Source organism: Lytechinus pictus, chromosome 13, assembly GCF_037042905.1.
Source record: "Lytechinus pictus isolate F3 Inbred chromosome 13, Lp3.0, whole genome shotgun sequence".
Lineage (NCBI taxonomy): Eukaryota > Metazoa > Echinodermata > Echinoidea > Temnopleuroida > Toxopneustidae > Lytechinus > Lytechinus pictus.
In genome coordinates this window covers 5,870,964-5,880,439 of record NC_087257.1, presented here as the reverse complement: position 1 = coordinate 5,880,439, position 9,476 = coordinate 5,870,964, and positions in this window count along the sequence as shown.

The window sequence follows — 9,476 nt, the reverse complement described above, 5'->3', positions numbered from 1 at the left end:
GTACGGCTTTGTACTGAATCTGGATGTTTTGACCAAACTGATCCTCTATTTTGTGGACTTCAAACATTAAAAATGACAAATATTCATATACACTGTAATGCAAATAACACTTTGTATGTATCGCTTAAATAAACAAGAGTTATCTTTATCATGTTGTGATGATTTTACTTTAAATAGAGACATTCATAGCTATCCAACTAGACATTTATTGATTTTCCTCTGTTCACTCCGAGAAGTTGTTTAGCCCATAAATCTATAAAACATGTAGAACCTTACATTTGGAATTCATTACCTTTATTCAGTTTATTTATACGAATTCATAACAATGTTTTATCATTCAAGAAGAATACGAAGGATTTATTTTTCGCAGTCTACTAAAAATGATATTTCTTCCAAATACTTTTCATAACAGAGGACAATGATGATGTTTTTAAAAGTTTTATTCAAGATGCAAATGATGTCTATATCTTAACATGCTATAGGGGCATTATTCTAGGTTTTGTTCTTTTGTTCATGAATGCTTATTTGGAGCCATGCTTTAGTTCAAATGCATTATTTACCTACATCATGTTATTTAAGGGACTCTGCGCTTCAAACACATTTTGTTTGTAATGTTTGTGCTTAGTTTCTACTATGTATCACTATCAACGTATTAGCCTGCTACGCATGAAAAAAAAAACCAACAAAACATAATGATATTATGAAATACTGATTTTTTTTCTCTCTTGGTTACGCTTTGAAGTGATGCACAATTTTATCATTCACAGTGTAATATCACGGGACCTGTGATAACAACCAATGCCCAACAATTTTTTATATAGATTATAGAGGTATAATAATTCCCTCTAGAATATCCTTTATTATGTATATATATATAAATATATATATATATATAAATTCTATATATAAACAACTATACATACATAGTTTTTCCACGTCCATTAAAATGGAGGAAAATAGGAGAGAATTATAAAATACCAAAACGAATTCTGCGTTAATGATAATTGCCGTTTATTTTCATTACATATACGTATTTCTGTTTGAGGCTTGTCTCATAGCGTGCATGTTATGAATTTTCCAGTTATGTTTACAAAATTGAGTATACTATTGCTGGAAACATCAACGCACTTGGCATATCGGTTATATACCTGAGCTATTAGGTGAAAAAAGAAAAAGAAATATGCTAAAACGCATGATTTCTACGTACGAACCACGATTAAAGGGGCTGAAAACAAAAAGGACCCTTCAAACTACTGACAAAATTTGTATTCAAAGAGGAGATATGGTCAATGATATGATGATTGACGGAAAATATTTCACAGAAAGTACAGTAAAACAGAAGAAGAAATTTAAAATCAATTTTCAGCTATTTTTAAAGCAAGTTGTCTCGAAAACGAATGATATGCAAATTTCACGACCTAATTTACATATGTTACTGGTGATTTGCGTTGCTGAAATTTGGCATGTCTGTCAATTAACATTAGGTTCTTGATTATGTTACAAAAACTTTTATATTTTAGGTGAGATAGATTGTCTTGAGTTTATGCAACGTGTAAATTGTTTAGAAACGCATGAAATTTGGTGGGAAGACCAAGCGTAGGATAATACCCAGCAGCAAAGTATTTTTGTGAACTGAATGGTCCATTCCATCCAGCTATGGGGTAATTTGCTTGTCCTGCTTTCGGTTCAATAATCATTCAGGGCCGGATGGACCAAAAAGGTGTAATATTCTTTGTTGAGCATTGCAGGAAACAACAGATGTCACTCTCACGATCGGTAACCAGACACCATCATGATAATAGTGAGATCAGTTCAGTGCTTCACCCAAGAATTATTGATTTCGAGGATGGCACGTCTTTGACGGGCCAAACAGGCCATTAAAGGTGAAGTCCACCCCAGAAAAATGTTGATTTGAATAAATAGAGAAAAGTCAAACTAGCATAATGCTGAAAATTTCATCAAAATCGGATGTAAAATAAGAAAGTTATGACATTTTAAAGTTTTGCCCTTTTTTCACAAAACAGTGATATGCACAACTCAAATGAGACAGTTGATGACGTCCCTCACTCACTATTTCTTTTGCTTTTTATTGTTTCAATTATACAAAATTTCATTTTTTATAGATTCGTCAATAAGGACCAACTTGACTGAATCATATAGTATTAAACAATGCTCATTCTAAATGTTCAGGGAGGAATTATAAAACTATTGTTTTATGCTCGAGCGCCCGATAAAGGTAGCCGTGCTAAAGCTGGGGTAATAATAGCAGGGCCCGCTGGGAGAACAGTTTTCGGAACTGAAGTCGCTACCCTGGGTAAATATGCCGCTATTATTATTATTATTATTATACTTCAGAATTGGAAGTGGAAATAGTTGCACATCTCCCTAAGATATGAGAATGCCTGCAGCTCGAAAAATGATTGATTTACATGATATTATTGTTGAGTAACACTTAGCTGTAACATATCATAATGTATACTGATACTATTCTGAGACATCTGAAATTGCCCAAATCTTATTGACGAAATAGTGTAATTGTACTTTGTCAGAACAAAATGTCGTTTTATAAGAACATTTTGTTTCCAATTAATATTCAAACATTTCATTGATTATAATCTGAGAATATGATATCTTTAATTCAAATTCATTTAGGTTTATTAAGGAAAAAATTGATATGACTAAAGTTATTTTTTGTGTGTAATATTTTACATCTTGTATTTTTTATATGATGTTATTTTAGGTTTAGTTGATATATTTTGATCATTGCTTCTGTAGGAAATTATAGTTCAGTAGAAGGTAAAGTTTCACAAATATTGTTTTGTTTTATATGAATTTTAATTGTTAACTCTGTTGGACTATTATTTCAATATATTTTCTAACAAATGTGGGAAAGCCACATTTTCTAACAAAAGGGGATGTTATGTGATGATAAGACATATATCACATATTCAATATTATATCAATACATAATCAATTCTTCTACAGGAAGTATACCAGTTTCAACTTTCATAAGAAAGTATTTCTCATTCTTCTTCCATCTAAACTTCTGACGCACACACATTTTATGGGTTTTTTATTCACTACATTTCATGTTAGATAGATAGATAGATAGCTAGATAAATGGTTTATTTGATAAAACTCATACATCATGGCGGCCAAGCCGAATTGTGATGCATTTACATATGAATTAAAATAAATCAATACATTAAAAATGGAATACATATCATTGAAATGAATAATAATTAATAAGTGCAAGTATTGTTGAATAGAAATACCTAATAGTATGATTAAAATGCAAATTCATTAATAATTGCAAAGGTAACTACAATCGTTGATGCATAAATAATTGAAATTGGATAATTGTGAACTAGCAGAAATTGAATTGAATTGAAACTGAATTAAAGTGGAGGTTAATTGATAAATGTAATATAAACATTGATTTTGAAAAGTAGTTAGTTGAATGTATATAACAAAATGTGAAATAGCGACAATAATGAAATGATATAAACTAGGAATGATTTGAATGAGAAGTTGAGAAACTATTGCAAATTTGTCAATAACTGCGATTAGCTACTAAATAATGCATCCATCAGTTTGTGAATTGAGTTGTTTAAGATTGAGATAATTATTGAGTAGATATAGTACAAGAATGAGATTGCAATAAATATAATCTGAATTGTGAAGGCATTCGATTGATTGAAGTTACTTTATCATAATGGAAATTCATTTTTAATTTCAAAACTTATCTTAGAGCAAAATTACAAAATGCAAATTGAATGTTTATGTACAATATACAGATAATAAATACATTAAGTAGATATGATACAATATAAAAGAGATTGCAATTTTTTAAATTTTAATTGTAAAGACATTCGATTTATTTATTGAAGTTATTTGATCATAATTGAAATTCATTTTTAATTTCATAACTTAACCAAATCACAGAATGCAAATCAAATGAATGTCATATGTATATTATTTTACATGTACTTAAATACGAATATACAATATATACATCAAAATAGGCAACGTCTTATTGGTGATCACGATTCATTAAACAGCTTGATCGAGTAGGGTACCGGGCTATCCCGAAGTCTATTTGTCCTAAATCTTATCTCCGGTACCTTCTGCCTCCTTCGGAGCCTCATAGCTGATCCTCTTTCGGGAGCAGTTGGAAAGAGGTGGCTGAATCGGGATTTATAGTCCAGTTTAGTTGCAAAGTCTTTGCACAGTTTATAACGTCGATCAGCCAGGGTAGCCATACCATAGTTTAGAAGAGCGCTCTCATAGGTAGAGTAGTGAGAGCCCATTATGATCTTCATGGCTCTTTTCTGGATGCTCTCAATCCTTCTAACCTGATCTTTTTTAAGACCAGCGTTCCACACTGGTACCGTATACTCCAGTGTCGGTCTTACAAAGCTATTGAAGAATGTCAGAAGATCTCTCGCTGGTACGCCGTGGTGTTTCAAAACCCTCAGCATGTAGAGCTTACCATTTGCTCTTCTCAGCATCTCACCAACCTGTTTATCCCACTTTAGATCAGCTTGGATATGAATGCCGAGTAATTTAACACATTCTTGCTGAGTGATCGATTCATCCGCTATCTGTACCAGTGGAGCTTGAGGTGGTCGTTTCATGAAGCATACTTCCATCTCTAAGCATTTCGAGGGATTCAGCTTCATGTACCTAGAAGCTGAAAATGCCTGGAGAGAATCTACGACTCCCTGAAGCTGCGATTGCTGATTGTGTTCGCGAGACTCTAGCAGTGTTATGTCATCAACATGTTTGTATCTCCTCACAGTGTTGTCGATATCCACTATTGATCAGAGCGAGGAAAATTATGGGCCCAAGCTTGGTCCCTTGTGGAATTCCTGCATTCAGATCAATCCAGTCGGAGGTGCTGGATTTGTATCTGACGCACTGTTTCCTCTCATACAGAAAATCAGCAATCCAATCAACATATTGCGGATTTATACCCATCTTCAGCAATTCCTCGATGGCGACATTATGGTTTACGCGATCAAACGCTTTGCTGAAATCTGTGAGAATGAGTGTGGATGATGTCCTGGGTCGGTCCGCATGTAAATACAAATGATGGATAATGTCAACTAAACAATGGACAATGGACAGTCCTTTGATGTTTCCGAACTGCTGCGGGTCCATCGTAGACTGCATATCACGCATGGTCCACTTAGCGACGAAGGATTCTGCCAGTTTAGCAAATTGGTCAGTGAGTGAACGCGGGCGAAGGTTGTTAACATTGGCAGGTTTTGCTTTTGGTACTGGGACCACTATCGCTCGTTTCCAAACAGATGGTACAACACCTTCAGCGTAGGATGAATTCAGAATGTGGGTTAATGGTCCGCAAATCTTTAAAGCAAATTCTTTAATCACCCGAGCAGGAATCCCATCGGGGCCACCAACACGCGTTGTATTGATATACTTCAGCTCACGAAATACCTCCCATGGTTGCACTGAAGGACAAGGGCCTGCAGGTAAGTAAGCTGGTAAATTCTCTCTGCAGAGTGGCGGGATATCCTGAGCCACCCCAGCAAAGTTCTCCCTAAAAGGTCAACTCCCCAAATTCATAATAAAGTTATGACGTACAGATTATTTTGGTCAAGCGCCCAAGGTTGACCAACACCTGTTTGGCTGTAAAGAGTCTAGACCAGACCAATATAAAAGGGTTCACTTCTGAACCCAAAATCAGATTATTTTAGAGATTTGTCCAGCATACAGATAGATTAGAGATTAGAGTTTAGAGCTACAGAAAAGTATACTACATCAGTTTGCAGCATTTATGTTATCTTCATCTTCAGAGTATAGTCACCATCAGACTTACTCATGTATCTATCATCATCATCATCAAGTAACCATCTCTAATTAATAAATGTATATGAACTGTACATCATGCATCCATTCGTCTCATTTAAGTCTGGTTGAAACTAAGAGCATTCGATCCAACCCCAACACAACAGTATAGTAAGCGGGCCAAACTGCCATCATTCTGCCAAACAATGCCTCCATGCATCCATGCAAGTCCAGCCAATACGTGTATAGTTTCAACCAATTAGATCACGAGAAACTATTCATCTATGCCACAATTCAGTGCAGACATACGTCCATGCATCCATGCCAATTTTTATTTTAGGCCAAGCTTTCGACCAGTGTTAGTGGTCTTTCCCGGGGCTTGATATGAGGACGGGAAGGTAGGTAGGTATATACAGTTTCCCGTATTTGTGGGCAAGCCGTACATGGCGTTTCCTTCAAAGCATGTAGATATATATTTCTAGCAGCCCGTGTGAAACTGCCATCGACATTGTAAGCTCGGACGCTTTCACCGGATTTTCTTTTTCTTTTATTTTTATTTTGTAGGCGCTTCTGCATTTGTTTCAAAAAAATAAATAATAATAAATGTTCAGAACAAATATGTCAAACAGTTCATTACAAATTACAAATGTGACACTTAGACAATAAATGGGGTTAGTTGGAACATTTTTGACAAAAATGGCTGTAAAGTCCAAATAGATTTATTCAAGAAAACCCAGACTTCAGTGACAACCTAAAAATATACCTTTATAAGAGTGTTTTATGATAGACATTGACATATTGTTCAGACATGTATTATATGAAAATAGTTTTTGTTGTTCTGCTCTGAAGCGCCTTGAGCATCTAATCAAGATGGAAAGTGCGCTATACAAACCTCATGTCTCATTATTATCATTAAAAGGGACTTCACCATGGCATATTAATAACATTTCATTTTGTAGCTTGATACAAGTATTTATTAGAGCCCCGAACTGGCAACTTGATCTATAAACTTCTCTGAGATAATAAAACATTTCTGAAAGATAATAAACTACTCAGAAGGTGAAAAAACAAACATTCCTTTTTAACTTCACCAGGCTTTGTTGCACATGTGTTGTCTGTAACATGATGGATGGATGTAGCTAATGGCAATAAAATTGCATAAATTTTATTTATAGTGTTAAAGAAAATTACAATGTTTCAAGCTACCCCGCGTTCCAACTAACCCCATTCTCCCCTATGGGCTTCAGATGCTCGTCTATCATGTCCATGGGTAACAACACCAATGAAATTTGTGCTAAGCACATAATATGGGGTTCTGAGTATATAGGGATGATAATTTGAATTAAAAAACAATTTCCAGACGAAAATAAAGGCAAGAAAACCGCGCTTTTCGAAATTGGAAAAGGAGGATGAACAATGAAGCATTATTTTCTAATGACTATCCATTTTTTTTGTTTAATGGTGAAAATATTAGATTTTTATTAAGGATAAAAAACAAAATTTAGAAATTGGGGACAGGCTAGATGATGAATATATCATAAGCCATCCCCTACCCCCTCGGTGGGTTCGGTCTCTGGAAATGACAGAAAGAGTTTTCTCTTCAGTAATGTCATTGCCAGCATCTTTTTGGGGAAATTGTCGGCAATTCCCTATACCTTTTCCTTTACACCTTTCATTATAAGGGGGGGGGGGGGGTGTAAATTCGGGTGTAGAGGGTTTATTAATAATAATAACAACTAAATTTCTAATGCGCATATATCCACTCCAAGAAATGCTCAAGGTGCCTGACAGTTCAATATCAATTCAAAATGATAAACAATGAATTCGAAAACATATTAAATCATGCATTAATAATAAAAATACACTCTAATTCATTAGGAGAGGGGGCTTATTATGTTACATGTATTAATGGACATAAAATATATATTTTCAAGTTTGCTTGGAATTACTAAAGAGAAGATGAGATTTGAACTGTGTGGAGAAGTGAGTTCCAGAGACGTGGCTCTGTCACCCCATGCCCTGGTTGTTCATGTCTGTGTTCTTTTAGTTTGATGGAAATAGATGAGCAAAGACCTGTACGAGTAGTAGAAGAGGGATGAATGAAAGAGGAATGTAAGAAGGAGCAAGGTTAGGGAGTGAACGGTAGGTAAGAAGCAATATCTTGTATTTAATGCGTTGCTCTCCTGGCAGCCAGCGAAGGTTTTTAAGTAGTTGGTTAGTGCGGGTCGAAGGCCTATAGATTGTGTGACGAGTCTGGCAGGGGTGTTTTGAATTTTCTGTAATCTGCGAATTTTATACCTCGGAAGGCCAAAAAGGCGGGGGTTACAATTATCAAGATAAGAGGTTGCAAAAGCATGTACTAGCTGTTCGGTCTCTAGTGGGGCTCTAGTGCAAATTGTTGAGTTTAACCTTGGGCGATAATAACTCGGCTAATGTCCTCGTAAATGATCGATTAGGATGCCGCACTTTGAATACAAATATCTACTTCTTATACACCCCCCCCCCCACTCTCTCTCTCTCTCTATCTTTATTACAAACTATAAAAATATAAAAATATGCATAAGTTTATACGTGTCTTGATATTAAGAGCACCGAAGCGAAACTATTGATTTTGTTTATTATTATTACTCTTTATGTTGTATTTATTAGATTTAAAAGGTTGACGCAACGTGATGTAGCAGTTCTGACTCTCCTCTTGTCATTATAACGCTTTGTTTATTAGCAAATGAAATGAAAATCTTGCTGGCGAAAAAAAGAGAATTGAGACGAATCATGCAAAAAGATTAATGTCATAGGTTTCCAAACAACAATTCAGGGTATATTGGCGTTTCTCTACACTGCCACTCTCCACCCAGGTTTCCACATAGAAGGAAGATACCCCTTAAATGTTCAAGCGTCCGATCAGGGTAGCCGTACTTTAAAGCCGGTTTATAGTATTCAGTCCTTAGAAACATTGCATTAAACGCTATATAAATGTTGTATATTATTATTAATATTTTGTCTCGATAATGAATAGTCCATACATGATTTCCCCTCATTGTCCATTGTTATTGCCCTATGTCCTGTTGTTAGAAAGTATGGATAAATGGCGTCGCCCCCCCCCCCCTCAGTGGCGTAATGAACAAAAAGAAACTGAGCGGGCCGGACATGGCATATGTGGCAAAAAATCTAAAGAGGTGCGAACGAGCGAAACGAGCTTCCAAAAAAATTGTCATTTTTAATACAACAACGCTCAAAATTTAAAAAAGATTTTGGCATACTATTCAGAAAATTATATCAAATTTCACATCTTCCTTTCTTTTCTTTTATGCCGTTTTTTCTAGGTGGTCGCAGCCCCCAACCCCCCCCCCCCCCACTAGCACACACATTCCAGCATTGTTTTATTCCAGACGGCATAATGTCGATGGAAGGCGTGAGAATTATTCTGATTAAAAGAAAAAGCAATCTAAGACCTATTAAGTTACATTATAACGATATATTTCGGTCAATATTTTATGGCAGTCACCCAGGCATGCTATAGGTACACGTTACCTGATTCTTACGATGACGTGCGGAATAGATGAATAAAAGTGTATGGTTATGGTATCGCCGTATGCAGAAATGATTTCGGGGGGGGGGGCAAGACGCATTAAAAAAAACCCACAAAAAATCGAAAGTTAGGGACC